Source organism: Triturus cristatus, chromosome 2_2 (genome assembly GCF_964204655.1).
Source record: "Triturus cristatus chromosome 2_2, aTriCri1.1, whole genome shotgun sequence".
NCBI lineage: Eukaryota > Metazoa > Chordata > Amphibia > Caudata > Salamandridae > Triturus > Triturus cristatus.
The window spans coordinates 1,234,613,955-1,234,635,203 of record NC_140582.1 but is presented as its reverse complement, the minus strand read 5'-3'; the positions used below and the strand labels follow the sequence as shown (position 1 = coordinate 1,234,635,203).

Below are 21,249 nucleotides of genomic sequence, written 5' to 3'. Positions count from 1 at the left end.
TGGGGGGTACTGTGTATCATCTGTAATGACATAAATCCAGCTCTGGCACCTTTGATGCTGAAGACATGGGGGAAGGATGTTCTTCACTTGTGCTTCTTTGCTGGAACCAGTGAACTGCTTGATGTCTACACTGCCTCAATAAGGAACACAGCAACAGAGATGGCTGCAGAACTCTGACACCAACATCGAGATCACTGGAGATTTATGGTGAGGTGGGAGACCTCTGAAGGAATGGTCGGCAGCCACAAGCATAGCTGAGCGGACACAAAAGGAGCATCTCACAGTGGTTTGGAAATGGGCTGGGGGAAGAACTGCGGCCCTGAAGGTAAGAGGCTTAGGGCCACATGTATGTATCTTTTTTGTTGTCGCAAACGGCCTGATTCGGAAAATCGGTCGTTTGCAACAGTAAAAAAAGCCTTTTTGTATGTACAGAACCCAATTTTACAATTCAGTAACCTATTACTTGAATCGCAAAATGGGTTAGCGATTCGGAAAGGGCGTGTTGATGGTGTCCCTTCCTGATGGCGACTCGCAGTAGTTTTGTTAGAATGTTTTGCGACCGAAATGCAGTCGCAAAACATTCACTTTTTACCACCAAATTCAATTTTGTGGTAACACATTCTCCTTTGTGAATGTATGCAAAAACGTTTTTTTAAGAGCATGCAGTGGTCCCACAGACCACTGCCTACGCTTAAAAAATGAAAACATAACTTTTGACCATGTGGGAGCAATAAGGACCAATGTCATTAGTGTTCGCCACCTATTTCAGGTGACATACAGAACCTACGGTAGTGGGGAGCAAATGTAAGCAAATATTCCTGACTAGTTGGTCCGCAGAGCACAGCCCAGGGACCATGCGAGGTGACCTGGATTCAAAGCTTTGGTATTTTGTGTGCTTGTGTGTGGCAAACGGGTCGATAGTTGTGCGACACTCTGTTGAAAGTACCAGGGTTTTATAGATCACATACAAGACCCTGGGGTGTCTGAGGGATATACAATATACATCAGAAGGTTACAGTGAATAAAGCTCTAGGAAAGCAGATCAGAAAGTCAAGTCCTCGTCTTAAAGCAGTGAACAGATCAATGTTCTAGAAGCTATATACATGGTACAAAAGCTCTTTCTAGTACAGACTATCAAACCACACGGATTCCTCTCCTTCTGAATATTCCTCAGGTATCAGACTGCATCAGGACACCTTCACAGCAACAGCTCTGTGTCAGTAGGTGGTGCCACGCAACTCTGCACTGAAAAAGGTTCCGCTCCGGAAATGACAGTCGGTGCCTTTACAGGCCATGCATGTGCACCGGCATCAGCTGCTTTCGAAGCGGTCTGCGCTCCAGACATAGAACTCCAGTAGCAAATTGGCTGCGACAGTCTGCAGATTATTAGATTTGGGATCTTTCTTTTGGACAGAGTCCAACTGACAGACCAAAGAGGACAGGAGGGTCGGCAGGGAATCTGCAGTTAGATAGTCTCTCTACCAGAGAGAGTGTTACCGAAGGCACATAATTTGCCCTTCTGACCGAGACTTCTGCCCATATATTCATCAACGTTTGAATAGATACTAAGGCATGACTGGAGGTGGGAATCTGTGAATGGACTCAAACCAAAACGTCCTCTAGGACGGAGTGGGCAAAATACCCCTCAAGGTGAACCTGGCTAACCAGACAGTAGTGCTTCGTGAACATATGGAGGGACGAAGGGATACGTCCCGAAATGCATTGGGTAAATCAATAAAATACGTGACATTTGGAAACCATCTTGCCTCCTGTGTGTGGGTGATTTATCTCCTATTGGACCTAAATGAGTAAAATGAATTGAAGAAAACGGAAGGAAAATGACAGAGACAAGCATTGGATTAACTAAAGAGTACATATAGACTTAAGATAACAATATTTAATTGATTGGACTCATTGAATGGAATGGCTGTGCTGCCGGTATATGGAACTGTAACAGGGTCCATGGGTTTTGTTCATTTTGCAGGCGCAATTGGACGGAGCGCTAATCTGGCATGCACGCCTACACAGTACAATATGTCAGGTTTAAGATTAATTTCCCAGGTTAATTAATTAGGTGTGCATCCCGCTACTTATGTTTGCAATGTATTGATTCACCGTCCCATCTGCGAGTTTGCACCCATGAATAGACTTTGATTACCATAAAAAAACGAATGATTTATTGTTTTCAAGAAAAGAACTGAAATGGAGCAGACATACACAGGAGTCGTTTTTTGTCACGTTCGATGGATTCGCAGTGAAATGTTAACACATTATTTTTAATTGTCTAAAATTAGGAACTATATGTTTATTATTGAAATATTATTGAAATACAATGATTGCACTTTTTATTAATGTGATGTGCTGGCGCAGAATTCACCTTAGTACTTGAGGACACACAGCATTAGTAACGGGGTCAGCTGGCGAGGATTAAAGGCATGAAAACATATGTTACAAGGGATTCTGGGCAACGCAGTTTTCACTGGCCGAAAGAATGTAGTTTTTACATTTTTCAACTAAACCGGAAGCCAGTTGTCGAGTGACTTGCATTTGATTGAGCACCTGAAATGAATTAGCGCGCAGCGACTAGTATAAGAACCAATCGAGAGGTAAAAGGTTTTTGCATTACAGAGAGAAAGACGAGTGTGCGAGCACTTTGAAATTGTTAATGATGTGAACACGGTTGTGTAAACGAGCAGCCGGCAGCAAGCGTGGTTCCTCAGCCTTTTTACTTCTGAAGAATTCTTTGTACATGTCACGGTAAGCGCTGGAAAATCTCATCACGCTAGGCATTCTTAAGCATTTCTGTTTCAAAAGGGCAAAGGTGTTTGTTGAACGTAGGCGGGATATTTACAAAATAGGCGAAGGTTAATAGAATTTGGGAGGTTTTGAGAGAGTATTGTGACAGATGACTAGGTGTTCTTTTTAATAGGTCCGGTTTCAGTGTGTGGGTTTATGTACCGAGCACGATTTATGGGCATAATTTTTATCTCAATTACATGAAGTGCATTATAGTGGTTGATTTGTAATGATGATGTTGACATTGATTAATTTGTATATTGTAGATGCCCCTGACGAAGGGATACGTCCCGAAATGCATTGGGTAAATCAATAAAATACGTGACATTTGGAAACCATCTTGCCTCCTGTGTGTGGGTGATTTATCTCCTATTGGACCTAAATGAGTAAAATGAATTGAAGAAAACGGAAGGAAAATGACAGAGACAAGCATTGGATTAACTAAAGAGTACATATAGACTTAAGATAACAATATTTAATTGATTGGACTCATTGAATGGAATGGCTGTGCTGCCGGTAGATGGAACTGTAACAGGGTCCATGGGTTTTGTTCATATGGAGGGACTCCCACGTACCTGCCTGGTATTCCAATGTAGTGGTAGCGCCTTTGGCTCTGGTGAAATGAGCAAGCTGCCCTTCCAAAGGCTAATTTTCGGCCAGTGCGTAGTGTGATCGAGCAGGATCCAGGGGAGATGGTACTTTTCTACACATCTTTGGATTTTTAGCTCCAGAGAACATTACAAAGAACCGATCACCCACCTGATGTCCTCTGGTACAACAGATGTAAACGCTCAGTGCTCTTTTGGGGTCCAAACGATGGAGGGGTAAGGCAGAGCAAAGAACACCAGTACGGTGATATTTCCACCGACGATGAACAGAGTCACAACGTTCACCAAAAAGGATGCTTGCATCCACAAAATCAGTTTGTCTGGAAAGAAGGTGGTATACAACAGGTTGACACAGCAAGCTTGAAGCTCACTGATTAAATGTGCCAATGTTATGGCGACAAGTAACACTGTCTTGATGGTGAGAAGCCGCAGAGGGCAGCTGTGGAGTGGCCCAAAGGGAGTGCGCATCAAATGTGTGAGGGCCAAGTTCAAGTCTCACTGTGGCAGGGGACAGTGAGAGATAGGAAACAGATGTTGTAAACCTTTAAAAAAAACACATCACAACAGGTGATTTGAAAAATGAGAACAGCTCCATCAACTGTAAAGGGCAAAAAGCCTGTGAAGATATCCTTTAATTGTGCCCAGAGAACAGCCTTGCCAAGCAAGAGAAGAAACAACTGGTAAAACATCAGATAACTTTGCCTGGAATGGACCCTCAGGGGGTGGTGTGCATGGTCCCAAAGCCTGGGGGAGACGCAACAAACCCATCGGCATGCAAACCTCTCACCATGCTTAATGTAGACACCACAGTACTGTGTAAGGGCCTGGCCGAGACACTGAAGGGGGCAATGGGAACGCTGGTGCATGAAGACCGGTGCGGCTTTATGCCCGGGCGGAAGACGGGCGTTAACCTGCAGAGACTTGCGCCTGTGTCTGGGTAAGTGATAAACTGGTTCTGGCCTCAGTGGACATAGTCAAGGCGTTCAACACGGTTGAGTGGCACTACCCGCAGCTTGTACCTCAAAAGATGAGATTTTGACCGGTGTTCTGTAAAGGAGTGAGGGTTCTTTATATGGCAGTTAGCGCAAGGGTGCGCAGCAGGGGGGTGGTGTCAGATAGATGGGATCTGCGAAGGGGCACAAGGCAGAGTTGCCTGCTATCTCCGCTTCTTTTCACTTTGGTGATGGAGCCCCTTGAGGCAAAACTTCGGACAGACATGGGGGACTTTGGCATTGAGATTGGGGACACCACACACCTGATATTCCAATATGCAAACGACGTGCTGGTTTACCTGCAGCTCCCGGCAGCGTCTGCAAAGCTGCTGCGGACAAGACTGAAAGCCTTTGGGGAGGTGTTGGGCCTATGCATCAACAGGGAGAAGTCACTACTCTTTCCCCTGGGAGCATTGGAGGCATTGCAGGAGTCTAGCCTAGCCTCATTGGGACTGAGATGGGAGATTACCTCCTGCAGATACGTACGTGTAGCGGTGGGCCACACAATGAAACACCAACAGCGATATTGTGCAGAACCATTGGTGGAGGGACTGATGAGGTCTGGTCGCTTCTGGAACACACTACCTCTGTCCATGATGGGAAGGGTCGCAATGGTGAAAATGGCATTTCCTCCTAGGTGTCTGCATGTATTACAAGATGCCTTCTATACACTGCCGTGCAGTCTATTTAAGACCTATAACAGCTTGCTGATCTACTTATTGTGGGCTGGAAAACAGAGCACGATGGCGCTGGGGCAACTCAAAAGAGACTTGGTGGAGGGGGGTATGGGACTCCCGGACTTGGAGCTCTATTATTATGCATCTAAGCTACAACATGCTACTAAATAGACAGCTGAGAAACCTGGGAGACAAGGCTCCTACGGGGCACTTACGGCATGCATTCTTTGATGGCACTACTCGTGTGGTTCGCATGCATTGCCCGGCACCCAATACTTAATTAGACAGGTGGCTGAGGTGTGGGAAAGGGTGGTTACCAGAGTATTCAGGAGGCCACCATTTGGCAGGGAGCTGAAGGTGTGGACACTGCTCCCCTTTAATCGTATTGGGAAGGACATGTCAGTGGCGAGATGGAGGGAGGGTGCATGTGAGACATTAGGAGATCTGTACCCAGGAGAGGTATTCGTTACTTTCGCCGAAGCAAGAGAGGCGTTAGTGGTGAGAGGGGGGCCAGTTCCTACAATACGCTAAGTTGGCGAGCACGGCGCGGGGTATCTGGACAGAGTTCCCAAACGCCCCTATACAGATGGTCATGCTGCAACTACAATTGATAGCAGGCTTGGTGAGGCACATGGTGACGCATGTGTATAAGACGCTCAGGAAGGATAGGACCTGGCCCCAGCCAGTGGCACAAAGGGGCATAGGTAGATGATTTGGATACACCCCCGTAGGACTCAGAATGGAAAGCGATCTGCGAGTTGGTACAGAGAGTCTTGTGCAATGCAAGGTTCAAATTGGCTCATTTCCATTATGTGCATCACACATACCCAACACTGATCGAGCTCGGCAGAAAGTATGCGACCAGGGGGCGGACTGTCCTAGGTGTGGAAATGAGGGAGCCGCGTTTCTGCATATGGCATGGGAGTGTCCGGGGGTGCATGCTTACTGGATGCAGGTGGTTACGAGACTGAAAAGCGAAACTGCACTAGCAGTTGAGAGAACGCCTCAGGTGTGTCTATTGGTATCGTCCAACGACCCAGAGGAGAGAAAATGCGAAGGAGATTTCTACAGGTGGCCCTGGTGCGGGCTAGAGGTAGAGTGGCCAAGGGATGGTTGGGTGCGAGAGCCCCTTCAGGCAACTCCTGGCGCAGGGATTTGGATGAGTGGGCAATTCCCGAGGAGGTACACATGAAACTCACCCGTAAGGATGATAAGTTACAGGAGGACCTAGAGATCTGGACAACACTGATGGAGAACTTGCAAGCGTACTGGGAGGGGGAAGAGTATCAGGATGTACTAACACAATAGTTCAAGGGGAGGGGCAGAAGACGGGAGGAGGCCTTTAGGACTCAAGGAGCATGGTGGTACCAGGGGATGAAAGTGGCAAACACACCACACCAGTGCTATGCGTATATGTTTATGTGGATTATTCAATACCACACCAGAGATATGGGAGGGGGAGAAGGGAACTGCATTGGGGAAAATAAAATGGGGGACAGTCAAGTGACGGTGTTCCTTGAACTGCATTACTGCTATGGATGTTGGGAACAAGAAGCAAAAGGACTGTAATGACTGCGCCGCTGCAGGGTCTCACTATCATTGCTTTGATTATTGGTTTCTCTTCTTTTGGGATCTGATGGCGATTCATGCATCACTGAGTGCAACTGATGTGTAGAATATCCTGCCCCATTGTAGGGCGCACGATTAACTGAAAATAAATCAAAAGAATGTTAAAATTAAAAAAACTTTGCCTGGAATGGAATGGATTTAATCTGCTGGGTGCCACACCAAATCACAAATTTGTCCCAACAACAGGTGTAGACAGTTTTTGCAGAGGGACACCAGCCTGCCAAAATGACATCAACCACCTCCGGGGAAGGGTCGAAGGTGTTCAGCTTTCGCCGCTCAATCTCAAAGCATGAAGGTGGAGAGATTGCGAAGGACGAGGTGCAGAACACTGTCCCGTTGCGGAGATGACAGATAGTACCGCTTGGGAAGCTTGATCAGAGGACAGATGCTCATGCCAAGCAGCTCTGGATACCATACTCTCTGTGCCACAATCCAGGGCCACTAGGATGACTTGGGCTTGGTCGGTCCTGATCTTCAGAACTCAAAGCAGAAGAGGAGGTCAGAGTTCCGCCCTAGGCCGTAGTGTGTCTCCTAGAACGTTGTGGAAACGCCAATCTGCAGACCTGCCGACATTGCGCGTTCGACAGCAGGGTATAGATAGAGCCAAGGTTCTCCTCACTCTCGCCACCTCCAGGTGTAACTCCCACTCGTGTTCTGCTAGGCATCGATGACTGAGCTTGTCCGCCCTAGAATTCAAGAATATTTCGCAAACAGGAAAATTCCTTGATAGTCCGTCCATTTCCAGAGGCAGAGGGCCTCATGGCACAGGTTCTGTGACCCTGCCCTGCTTTTTTGAATACCACATGGAAGTGGTGTGGTCTGTAGTCACCTGTACCAGCCTCCTCTTGATGGACAGAAGGAAGGCTTTCAGCTTCAGAAGGTATAATATGCAGGCGGCATTCCGCCGGAGATCAGAGACCACTGATCTCCACCGCTCTCAGGTGGGTGCCCCAACCCAAGGAATGACGCATCGGTCAACTCTGTCAGCTCTAGGTCGGTAGCACGATGGGTCTACCACAGGCCCAATCGCTATCCAGAAGTCACCACTGGAGATCTTTGGTCAGAGAGGTTTTCTTAATGTTTGCAAAAACAAATGAGAACACAACAATAAAGTGGGACACAGTCCTGGATTGTGACCCACTTTATTGTTGTGTTCTTATTTGTTTTTGCATTGATCATTCATTAAATTGACTGTCCGGCTGGACAGCATCAATATAGCACTGATTCTAGTCTATATTAATTACAGCCCTATTTTCCTTTTTTATAAGGACCACTGTTTTCTTATAATACTGACACCCAAGGTCCTTATTTACCTTGCGGGTTCCCTTGTTTGGTTTAAAATGTGTTAGCAGACATGGCACACAGTGTCATGTCGTGTTTTCACTTTTGTCTGCACCAAGATAAGCACCCTGCAATGGCAGCCGTGCATGTGCTTGGTGAGGGGTCCCTCGAAGTGGCACAATTTGTGCTGATGCCCTTAGGGACCATTGTTAGTACCTCGGGCCCTAGGTACCAGGGGTACCATTTACCAGGGTCTTACAGAGGGGGCTAAAGGTTTTGCCAATTGGGGGTGGGGGGGATTGAACAATTTTGGAAAAGAGCTCTGGCACTGGGGACCTGGTTAGCAGGAACCCAGTGCACTTTCATCTCAAATCACATCATGTACTAGGCAAAAAGTGAGGGTGGCCATGTCAAAAAGGGGCACTTAGTAAAATGTATCATAATTGTTGCCGGAATCCGCACCAAACGAGGAATGCATCGTATGTGATCTTCCTTATGGAGGTGGGTCATCAAGCGCTGTCTTAGTGAAGGTCATAGTTGCACTCACTGAGTCGGAGAGACATTGGGTGCCTCGCACTCCGGCGCTGATGGAGTCGCATTGGTGTTGATGCTCTGGCAGCCGGCATGGATTGGGGAGCTTTCAGAGGGTCAACTGGCGCTGAGGGCAAACACACCGTTAGTACCCTTGATGGAAGGCCTCTCTGCTCCTAGGGGCTCACAGGTGTACTATAGGGAGTTGAAAGGGATCTGAAGAATCACAGAATGGCTTTTCGGAACTCTTCTATGTGCCTTGGTTTTGCAGATGGCCCCAGAAACTCAAATTGTGCCAGGACAAGTTGCAGTATTTGCAGGTGAGTGGTGGGAAGGGGCCAAGTCCCATTTGGACAGTTCATGGGTCTTTTCTGCGACTTACCTGAAGATTTGAGGCATAATAACGATCAACCTCGCGACCAGGAGTGGAACCGAGAATGGCCTTTGAACCTACGTATGGTCTTCAGGCAGATCAATGTCCAGTCACTGCAGACCTTAGAGTTGTGACTCGATCCCAGATCCACCACAGGCAAACGAGAAGAAGATAGGTCACAGACATTTGTTTGCAACAGTCCGTACAAGGGTTAAGCCCTGTTGTCTTGGGAGGTGGCAGTTTCTTTGTACTCTGTAAACTTGTAGGGTAAAGAGATGAGAATGAGCTCCAGAATGGAATCTGATGGCACGTAATGAAAGGCACTGGCATCAGCGCATGGGAGTGACACCTATATAGGCTCTATGTATCATTTCCAGAACGGAACAGCGTCAGTGCAGAGCCACACAGCACCATCAAGCAGCACGAAGAGTTAATGGGAAAATGTTTACGGACCCACTCACGACTGGGGAATATTCAAAAGGTGAGGAAGCTGTGGTTTGAAGACTATCAGAAAAAAGGGACAGGACTTTTTGGAAAGATAGAGCAGAGAGAAGCAAAACAATGGTTTTGTAAAGTCATTCTTGTCATTGAATGGGCAGATTGGAGTTTGTTATCAAACTGATAATTAGGGAAGCATGCATTTGACCATCCATAGGTGCATGTATTTTCAATCACTGGAGCTTTAACTCTTTTCTTTTTAGGTGGCGAGAGAGGGGTAAGTGAGTATCTCTAGGGGTGGTGATGGGGAGCTGCTCATGCAATAAAGAGAGGGGGGGTTGGGGGGGGGGGGTGGGGGCTCTTACCTGCACGAGCCGCTCCTGGCAAGGAGTTCCATGTTTTGGGTACACTTCTACAGAAGGAGCATTAGTTAGTTTGTTTTCTGTTACTTCTAGGCGATTCCATAGATAAAAAGTAGACAATGGGCAAGAGAGGCGCCCCCAAAATAGGATGGGTTTTTGGGCCATATATTTTGCGCTACTATAATGCAGAGGCTTGTGGGTAGTACAGAATAATTTGAGAATGCACCTTGCTTTGAATGAGTGCCAATTAAGGGTGGTGAGAACTGGAGTATTGTGGTCAGCATGCCTTCCTCCTGAAAATAGCCTAGCTGTCGCAATGAATAGACTTCATTGGCGCTTGTGAGATAACCGGATGCCAATAAGAAGCACATAGCTGTAACGGAGCCTGGATATGGCTAGGGACTGTACCACATTTTTGAAATCAGATTGAGGAATGAAAGTTTTTTTCTTTTTTGAGGAGTCGTAGTTGGTGGCGAGTCCTTCTAGTTGTGGAGTTGATGTAAGCGAACAGGTTCAGATTTTTGCCAAGGGTGATTGATGATCTCCCATTTGGGGAAATGCTAATGTCTCCCGCTGAGAAGATCTGCAAAGGCTTTGTCCACTCCTAGGAGATAAATGAAGGTCTTACTCGGGGCACTAAACCTCCATGTAGGACACTGCCCAGAAAAAAGGGCAACTACATATCGCTTACATGGCTATAGTGCCTTTCAAAGATGACATTATTGGTTACCTTATGTGCCAATAAAATACAATTGCAACCTTTAGGCTGTCGGATAGTTACAACAGCTTAAAGTTGCTATTGTATTTTATGGGCACATTGTTATAACACCACAAAGCTTGAGTAATCAATAATGTCATCTTTAAAAGGCACTATATCAATGGAAACTTGAGAACATTGAAACAAACCCTGGGTTAATTTTATCTTACAGGTGTGACGGTACATTTTTGAAAACACATCGAAGGGTATGCAGTTCCCCTTGTTTATGTGCAATGTCCTACATGGAAGCTTAGAGCCCTGAGGCAGACCTTCATTCATTTTTTTAGGCCCTCAAGAAGGTCAAAACACGTTGCATATTCTTAATAGGTTGAGGGTGTATCTACAATACAGACATTGACAGAAACATCTTACTATATAAAGAAGTCAGACTGTCAAAATATTAGGGAGGATCTAACTGTAGACCCCGTCCTCTTAGGGCCATTAGATTATTTATGCTAAGAAAATAACTATAAGAAATAATTGGATAAATATACGTGTTATATGTTGGACACATTTATTTTATGCGATGTATTTGAGATATGTGTTTTTGGGTAAGTCATTGTGATGTTACTTATATAGCTTGGTTATATATGATTTTGTAAAATTTGTTTTTTAGATTTTAAGATGTGAATGTAAGACTTTCTTTGTTAAGTGATCATTGCCATTACTTGGTATAAGTAAAATTTAAAGATGAACTCGAGAAATTATTTCCTGTTGTAAGTTTTAACTACTGAAGTGTGGGTTGGTGTGCATGTGATCGGGAAAATCAAAAGTGATTATTGAAAAGAACAAGAAGCTTATATGGTACGGGCCCGAGTAATTACGAGGCTACGTCAAACAATTGTTATATCTGTGGTAGATGGGGGTTACCTTTTATTGTTCAGAACATGAACCAGGGCAGGAGAGTAACATAAACCTGGGCCCAATACTCATTTCTCACAATGATATATATGCCAACCAGGAGCAGTGTAATACCTTTCTACACAGCTCTATGTTTCCCTTCATAAATAGTAGGACAAACGTAACAAGATTGGCAGTCTCTGAGCCAAATACAAGGTGCAACAAGAACTCATCCTAAATGGGGTCCCTGGGCTCAGAAGCCCATGAAATCTGGACCGCAGCAAAAAGCCTTTGATTGTCTTTGGCATTCTGCTTTGGTCTCCAGAGGGAAACTGGTATACTGGTCTTTGCCATCGACTGGGCATGGAGGTCGTCTGCACACCACAGTATGAAGAAAACTCACTGGGTCAGGGGTGGAACATCTACCAGCTGGCTACTCTCTCCGGACTGGGCAAGTCTTGAGAAGCCTATGCAATTGTCCTACTGCTGTGACCCGTGCAGAGAACAAGGCCTACCTACCTGTATAACAAACTGGAGTGTGTCTGCCTGGAAGACAGCATCCTGGAGAAGCTGTGCCTGCACCATCCCGGATATATGCTCTATTGTTAGGATACCCGTATTGCCCCCATCCATCCCGGATATATGCTCTATTGTTAGGGTGCCCGTATTGCCCCCATCGTCTACATGGGAAGCTAATTTGACTTCTCACCCAAATAGGAATTCTCTCCTACTGGCTGGAGGAGGCTGTTTGATTAAAGAGCCATTGGACGTATCTTCCTAGTCCTTTAGGGTATCACATCTATAATCATGATCAGCACCGAACACTAAAAGATCAAGGCCTGGTAAGACAGATCCTGCCTAACAATAAGAGACTGCAATAAATCCTAGGTAATATCACACATCTAGAACATTGTAGCACCTCTGGTTTTTGTGTCTTAGTTTTAATTGCTCTTTAACTTACCTGTAAAATGTACTCTACGCCCAGGAGCAGACTTGGCTCATCCATTCTACTCTGAGAGAGTAAAGTGCCCAAAAGGAGTAAATCTGCATACTGTAACCCTGGGACATTAGGGGCTAACAAGTTTACTCACACAGCACATTGGCAAGTAACAAGTGAAAACCCAAGCACTTAGAGGAAAGGACTCACAGAGACCAGGCCTGTATTTATCTGCCCTATATAAATGGTGATGATTTCCATGGAGGCCGTGTGCCGTATTTTATTCCACATAAAGCTGAATAAGGTTTTCTCATGAGATTTCCATATATGGGCAAGAATGAATAGATTGGTCATAACCAGCTGAGTGCTCGGTACCCAATGTGAGCATGTGGCAGGCACATTTGGATTTGACAGTAGACCAGGCACCCGGCAGGACGCCCCACAAGTCAAAAGGCAAATTAATTGTTGTATGGAATGTGCTGGAGTACTTCCTTCCAAAATAGTGGGGCTCCATCACACCTTCAGTAAATGTGACGGGCATCTTCTCTCTTTTGATATATGTGGAGTATTTGTGTGTCCTTTCAGTCACCATCATGGAATGTCCTATTCAGTTCACGTTCCCAACCCAGTATGTGTTTCAGGTTCCTGATGTCCGTGTAGAAAGCTGGCTCTCTATGTGATGTATCAATATTCTGATAGATGGTGTAAAAAGTCCATGGGTTCACTAACTAGTGGACAGGGCATGCTATACAATCCCAAAGTGCTCTGTTGGGGTTAGTGTGGTCCAGGAGCCTTAGGCTCAACACTGAGGAGTGTATGACATTTGCAAATACACACAATAATTAATAATTGACACAACTCAAGGAGGAGATCCACACCAATTTGTAAAAATAGCAAGTATTTTTACATATGTTAAGGCATCAGAGAAAAATCGTTTAGTACGTTTTTAAACATACATTCTTTTCACTTTAAAAAGTGTACACAGTGCAATTTCTGTGTTCTGCAATGTTATCCTTTGGAGGAAGAACAAGTTCTGCAAACAGGTACAGTACATCAACTTCTATGACCAATCGCCAGGAGTTAAGGTGAGTGGTGGGAAAGGTCCAAAGCAGCACCAACAGTACACCACCAGCTGCACGAGGTGCAGGGTGCAAATCAGCATCGGCAGCCCAATGAGATTCAATGGGGATCGATATCTGTAAACAGAGGCTGCAGGCTCTGGCTACCAGGCCAGTCGGGCTGAACCAGCAAGTGGGCTCAGGCCTTACGATGCTCGGGGAAACCTTTGGTCCTCTTCTCCAAGGCCAGGGGCGACGGGTGCAGAGGTGTCTTTTTTGGCATCAGGTTTTTCTTACCAGAGCCGTCGCAGTCGAGGTGGCCTGCGTGTAGAGGCTGTACGCGAAGTTGGGGAATGCAGGAGGGGTGAACCATGATGGACTCGAGCTCTGGAGGGCCTTGTTGACACCGGTGGCCCACTTCAACTCGAGCTGGAGGCGACGAGTTCAGTGATTGCCTCTGGTGTCAGGTTTTGGTGGTTTCACAGGCCTCAGTATTTTCTGTTGGAGTTTTTTGGAACAGATATGCTGTTCACAGCAGGTCTTGAGTCTTTTCTCGTAGGCAGGCAGTCCTCCCAGGTTTCTGGAGTCACCAGCTGCAGGACTAGTTGACTTTGGCACAGTTTGACGAGGTTTGCTGTAGGATACTGGCTCTTTATGCGATATACCAATAATTGGTTATATCATGTAAAGAGTCCAGAGATTCCCCCAGATGTTTACAGGGCTCAATGTAAACCCAAAGTGCTCTACTTGGGCAGTGTGATCTAGCAGCCTTAGTCCTAACAAAGAGGAGTCTAAGACATTTGTTCTACACACAGTGACCAATAAATGACATACCACTCAAAAAGGAGATCCACGCAAATTTTAGAAAAGGAATATGCTACTTCCCAGTATGCATCTGTTCTTGGCATGTAGAGCTGCAGATCTATACACTGTGCATAGATCGCCATCTGGTGTTGGGCCCAGATGTTTGCAGTTTATTTTTCCTCTTGGAAAGTCTTTGGAAGTCACGAGTTCGGTGACTCCTCCTCTGGTTCGTATTGCGCATGGGCTTCGGCTCCATCCTCAGATTGTTTTTCACCAGCAGGGAAAGATGGAGCGTAGTAATGTAAAGAAACCCATGTGTATTGTATCTAAATAAGATAAGGCTGGAACGGATATAGGTAGCCGGGGAGGCGGGTGAGGCGTGTATAGATCTGCAGCTCTACATGCCAAGAACAGATGCATACTGGTAAGTAGCATATTCCGTTCGAGGCATATGAGCTGCAGATTATACACTGTGCATAGATTACATAGCAGTACCCAACCCTAGCGGCGACCACCGGTATCCGTTGCATTTGTTTGAAACAGTGTTTTTAGTACAGCTTGGCCCACACTAGCTTGTTGCTTGGTTTGCACATCTACACAGTAATGTTTTGTGAAAGTGTGCAGTGTTGACCATGTCGCTGCCTTGCAGATGTCATCTAGTGGTATGTTCCCTAGGAAAGCCATAGAAACTATCTCCCTTGTAGAGTGGGCTTTAGGGGGAACAGAGAGCGTTAGTTTTGCTTTGTGATAGCAAATCTGTATGCATTTTACAATCCACCTAGCTATCCCTGATTTAGAAATAGGGTTGCCTTTATGTGGTGGGGAGAAGGAAACAAATAGCTGTTTGGTTTTCCTGAAAGGTTGTGTTCTCTGGATGTAATAAAGTAAAGCCCTTTTAACGTCCAGTGTGTGTAAGGCTCTTTCCGCAACTGTTTGGGGTTGCGAGAAAAAGACTGGCAATTCTACCGACTGGTTTAAATGGAATGGAGAAATCACTTTCGGTAGAAATTTGGGATTGGTGCGGAGTACTACCTTGTTGTGATGCATCTGAAGAAAAGGTTCCTGTATAGTGAGTGCCTGTATTTCACTAACTCTTCTGAGAGAAGTGATAGCCACTAGAAAAGCTGTTTTCCATGTGAGAAATTGCAGCTCACACTTATGTAATGGTTCGAAAGGGGGTCCCATTAACCGTGTGAGAACTACATTCAAGTTCCAAACAGGTGAGGGTGGCACTCTGGGTGGAATCACTCTCTTGAGGCCTTCCATAAAGGCCTTGACTGCAGGTACTTTGAAAAGTGAGAGGTGCTGCCTATTTTGTAAATAGGCCACAATTGCAGCGAGGTGTAACCGAATGGAAGTATATGCTAGGTTACACCTTTGTAAATGGAGTAAATAACATATAATGTGTTGTATGGATACATTTAAAGGATTGATTGTGTTGCTGTGGCAGTAAACAACAAATCTTTTCCACTTTGCTGCATAGCACGCCCTAGTAGTAGGGCGCCTAGCTTCCCTGATAATGTCCATGCAATCAGGGGGAAGGTTAAGGTATCCAAATTCTAGGACCTCAGGAGCCAGATCGCAAGGTTGAGTTGAGCTGGGTCCGGGTGCCTGATCTCTCCATGGTTCTGGGTTAGGAGGCATGGCGAGAGGCGTAGCTTTTGGTGTGGTACTATCGAGAGTTCCAGCAGTGTGGTGTACCACGGTTGCCTGGCCCATGTTGGAGCTACCAGGATCAGAGTTAGGGAATGCTGCTGTAGCTTTCGCACCACTAATGGAATTAGTGGGAGAGGTGGCAAAGCGTATGCAAATTTGTTTGACCAGTTCATCCATATCGCATTGCCTTCGGACAATGGGTGTGGATATCTGGCGGCGAAGCTTGGGCATTTTTTGTTTTCGTGGGTGGCGAATAGGTCTATGTGTGGATGCCCCCACTTGTGAAAGAACGGGTGAAGAACTTGTGGGTGAAGTTCCCACTCGTGGATCTGCTGTGTCTGCCTGCTCAGCAGATCTGCCACGGTGTTTTGTACTCCTGGGGCGTGTTGGGCTAGGAGAAAGATTTTGTGTGGAATTGCCCATCTCCATATGCTCTGTACTAACAGAGAGCAGTGGAGAGTGTGTGCCCCCCTGTTTTTGAATGTAGTACATGGCAGTCATGTTGTCTGTGCGAATGAGGACTGCCTTGCCGGAGATCTGCGCCTGGAAGGATTTCAGGGCGAGGAAGATCGCCAATAACTCCAGATGGTTGATGTGGAGTAACTTCTGTTGCAGTGTCCACGTGCCCTGTGCTGTGAGATGAAACAGATGAGCTCCCCAGCCGGAGAGCGATGCATCTGCTGTTAGGATTATTTGTGGGACCGGGTCCAGGAACGGTCGACCTCTGGAATGGTTTGTGGTGTTCCCCCACTGCAGAGAGCGATGGGTGCGACCGTTTACCAACACCAGATCGGTCAGTATTCCCTGGGCCTGGTTCCACTGGCGCGCCAAGCACTCTTGGAGTGGACGCATTTGGAGTCTTGCATGGGGCACTATAAAGATGCAAGAGGCCATCATTCCTATGAGCTGCATAAACACTCTTGCTGGGAGAGAGTGTTGAGATAGGAATTTTTGATGCAGCGCGTGTATTTTTGCAATCCTGGCAGGATTGGGATAGGCTATGGCTTTGGAGGTGTCTATGGTGGCACCGAGATACTGTTTTGTGTGTGAGGGTACCAGGTGGGATTTTTGATGGTTCACCGTGAAACCTAGCTGGTGAAGTAGCGGCGGTATGTTGCACACATTGTTGGTAGGACGTGGCTTTTATCAGCCAATCGTCTAGATAAGGGAAGACGTGAATGTGCTGTCTTCTGAGGTCTGCAGCCACTACTGCAAGGCACTTGGTGAACACCCTTGGTGCTGTTACCCCGAACGGGAGCACCTTGAACTGGTAGTGTTGTCCGTGTACCACAAACCTGAGGTACTTTCTGTGAGATTGGTGTACTGGGATGTGAAAGTACGCGTCTTTCAAGTCCAGAGTGGTGAGAAAATCGTTCTGGGAGAGAAGTGGAAGAACCTGTTGGAGGGTTACCATGTGAAAATGGTCCGAATGAATGTAGGTGTTTAGAGGTCTGAGATCTAAGATAGGTCTTAGGGTCTCGTCTGTTTTTGGAATTAGAAAGTACAGGGAGTAGACCCCTAAATTTTGTTGATTTATGGGGACCTGCTCTATTGCTCCTTTTTGCAGGAGGGAGATCACCTCTTGTGTTAGTAGCGCAGTATGTTCTTGCGACATAGGGCGGTGCCTGGGTGGAATGTTGGGGGGTGATGTTAATTCTAGGCAATACCCTGACTGAATAATTTGCGTCACCCATTTGTCTGAGGTGATTGTCTCCCAGACGTGAAGGAAATGCCGTAGTCTGCCTCCGACCGGAGTGGAATGGTCTGGAGGGAGCGGGGGAAAGTCATTGGGCGGGAGGTGTGGCAGAGCGGGCGGTATTTGTTTTGCCTCTGCCCTTATTATTATTGCCTCTGTATCCGCCTCTTTGATAACCTTTATTGAAGGTAGACTGAGGGGGGGATTTATAGGACGTGGATGCACTGTCCGATGAGTAGCCTCTACCCGTGCCCCGAAAGGAAGAACGGCGAAAGGAGCGTCTGGGAGTCTGTGTTTGTAGGGCTCCCATAGATTTCGCCGTGTCTGTATCTTTCTTCATTTTTTCCAGGGCTTCATCTACTTTAGGGCCAAATAGATGGTCTTGGTCGAACGGGTGATTTAGTATAGAGGCTTGAACCTCTGGTTTAAACCCTGAAAACCTGAGCCAGGCATGACGACGGAGAAGAACACTGGTGTTTATGGCCCTGGAGGCTGTATCTGCCGCATCTAGGGAACATTGTATTGAGGTATTGGTTATTGTTTTCCCCTCTTGAATAAGTTCATTAGCCCTAGTCTTGTACTTTTCAGGGAGATGGTGCATGATGGATTCTAGCTCATCATAGTGCGCCCTGTCGTACCGGGCCACCAATGCTTGCGTATTGGCAATACGCCATATATTGGCCGCTTGTGACGCAGTGCGCTTCCCTGACGCATCTAGGAGCTTGGACTCTTTGTCTGGTGGCGGCGCTTCGCCTGACGCCTGAGAATTTGAGCGCTTCCTGGCTGTAGATACCACTAGGGAATCTAATGGTGCAGGGCCCTTAATGTAAGGGTCTGTAGGGGCGGCTTTGTACTTCTTTTCTATTCAAGGGTTGATGACCCTGGCCCTGACTGGGTCTTTGAAAACCTCAGGGCATGTTTAATTACGCCCTTTAACATAGGTAGAATGGCAGTGGACCTATGTGTATCATCGAAAGTGTCTAGTAGGAAGTCTTCCTCCACTGGGTCGGTATGTAACTCCACCCCGTGGTAGTGTGCCGCCCGTTGTAACAAGTGGTGAAAACCCAAGGAATCTTCAGGAGGGGATGGCCTAGATGGGTAAAGGTCATCCTGTGGGACATCTGGGATGTCCGGGTTGTTATAATCATCCCATGGGTCTGGGGGTCCAGTAGAGGTGGGATCTCGTGGCACGTCTGCTGGATCATAGTAAGGGTCCCCCAAATCGTCTGGGACAGGGGACAAGGTGGGGGAACGATGAGGTGGAGGGGGTGGAGGTGGGGAGGGTGGAGGAGGTAAAGGAGGTGGGGAAGGCATCTGGGATGTCCGGGTTGTTATAATCATCCCATGGGTCTGGGGGTCCAGTAGGGGTGGGATCTTGTGGCACGTCTGCTGGATCATAGTAAGGGTCCCCCAAATCGTCTGGGACAGGGGACAAGGTGGGGGAACGATGAGGTGGAGGGGGTGGAGGTGGGGAGGGTGGAGGAGGTAAAGGAGGTGGGGAAGGCACCCTGAAAGGAGAGGTAGCAATGTCCTTTCTCTTTGGAGTGGGAGATGGAGCCGGCTTGTCCAAGTGTCTCTTTTTCGAAGACAATGTCAAGTGTCCGGTCTTTGGATCCTTGGTGAGGGTTTTCTGCAAGGGATCCGGTGTGAAAAGCTCCTGTGACACTGATTGATCGGTGGGCGCCGAATGTTTCGGGGCCGACGGCTTCTTAGGTTTGTCGGAGCCGTGCTTCCTGGGAACCTCCGGTTTTTTGGTCGGTGCCGAAGGGGATTTCGGCACGGGAGTGTCGGTGCCGAGGGTCTTGTGATGTTTGGTCGGCACCGGAGCAGGTTTCGGCACCGAAGACTTTGGTGCCGGGTTCGGTGTGGAGGTGGAGGCCGATTTTTTCTTCGGTGGCCGGCTGGCTCGAGCCCGAGCTGCCGGAAGGCTTAGAAGGCTTCCTTACCGGGCCCGAAGGTGGGGTGTGAGAAGCCGTGTCCTTGGTCTTGACTAGGCCCGGAGGCGAAGGTGTGACCGAAGCCTTTTTCGGGATCGGCGGGGGAGGGGGAATTGTACTCACGACCCGCTGCGCCGGGGTGATGCCCTCCACATCTGAGTCGTCGGCCTCGGAAGCGCTGACGAGGTCGTCGTCCTCCTGTTCGATGTCCTGCTGTTCCGGAGCTTCGACGTCGTCCCCGAAGATGTCGACTGGAGCGGAGGTCGAGGAGTGCGCCATGTTGCGTCTAGCCCGTCGATCTCAAATGGTCTTTTTTGAGCGAAAAGACTTGCAGGCGGGACAGTCTTGGGCCTCGTGTTCTGGGGAGAGGCAGAGGTTGCACACCTCATGGAGATCGGTGTGGGGAAACTTGGACCCACATCGAGGGCACTTCTTGAAGGGAGTTCTTTCCATCAGCCGAGACCGGAGCCGGAATAGGCCCGAAGGCCACCGTCGACCACTGGAATCGAAGAAGTGCCGAAGAGAAGATGAATAAGATGATTTATGTCTTGGAAGAAACTCTATGAGCGAGGATTTGTGCGTCGATCGGTGAACTGGGAAGTTCGGAACCCGAGCGCGAAGTTTTACATCCGAGCCCGATGGCGGAAAAAAACAATCTGAGGATGGAGCCGAAGCCCATGCGCAATACGAACCAGAGGAGGAGTCACCGAACTCGTGACTTCCAAAGACTTTCCAAGAGGAAAAACAAACTGCAAACATCCGGGCCCAACACCAGATGGCGATCTATGCACAGTGTATAATCTGCAGCTCATATGCCTCGAACATAAGTTTCCTTCCAGGTTTATTTTAAGACCAAGGTATACGTTCAAAGGTAAGTACGTTTTTGATAAGAAATACTTTTCACTTTAAAGTGGCGATTTTCAGTTCATCAATGTTAACCTATAGCAGGAAAACACGAATGACGCTTTGCAGGAAAAGTACACTACTTATAAATCCAGTCTTCGGGGTTTCAGGTCAACACCAGGCAAGGTCAAATTCAGAGTCTGGTGCACAATGTTAACCAATGGAGACCGAGGGTGATGGAAGAAGCGCTGCTTACAGGTAGGTATCAGCAGTGCCGGTGGTCGATCTCTGGGGGTTACGGCAAGCATAGGGGGTGCCAAAAGGCACCACCAAACTTACACCCTCAGTGGCATAGGGGCGGCCAGGGTCAGAGTGCCAACACCGCGTCGGGCAACCAATGCAAATCAATGGGGGAGATCGGTTTTGGAAATAGGCTGCAGGCTCAGGCCAGGATGCTGGACAAAGAAAACCCACACCTGCCCAGGTAAGTTCTGATGCTAAGGGGCGAAGGGAAACTGTTGGTCAAGCTCCCCAAGGCTCAGGGGCTATGGATGCAGGGGTATTCATGTCGCGTCGGGAACAGCTTACCAGGCAGGTTAGGGGGATGGGGGTGAGGGGGTTGTACAGAGGCTGTAGGTCATAGAGCTAGTCCCTCCACTATCTTCAGTATAAGATAGCAAGCATTGCCATTGCAAAGCAGATAACCCTGGACGACGCTCTACAAAGAAGAATCCTGCCCCTTCGACGTTTCACTACCTTTGGAAGACAGAAGAATCTCCCTTGGAGTCAAGGAGTGACTCCCCTGCTTAGCAGGCACCAAAAACCTTAATCAAACTTTCCTGCTCCCACCGGAGTACGAAGTCCCTGCAGCCCCGGAAGTGGATTTCCTGACTTTGACGGCCGTTGTGAGTCCCCAGCAAAGCTGTGGCGAGTGGACCCCATGAGTGACGAGTAACAGCAATACCCGGGTAACGTGCACTATTGTCGAGTGCAACCCCTTCACGACGTTCTACGAACTTGTGCATTGGACCATT

At 47.5% G+C, this 21,249-nt stretch overlaps 1 protein-coding gene across 3 annotated transcripts in view; it reads right to left on the bottom strand.

Annotated features, from left to right (window-relative positions):
• LOC146863473 (uncharacterized) overlaps positions 1-21,249 on the bottom strand; it is a 336,901-nt gene that overhangs the window by 129,870 nt on the left and 185,782 nt on the right. The window lies entirely within an intron of this gene.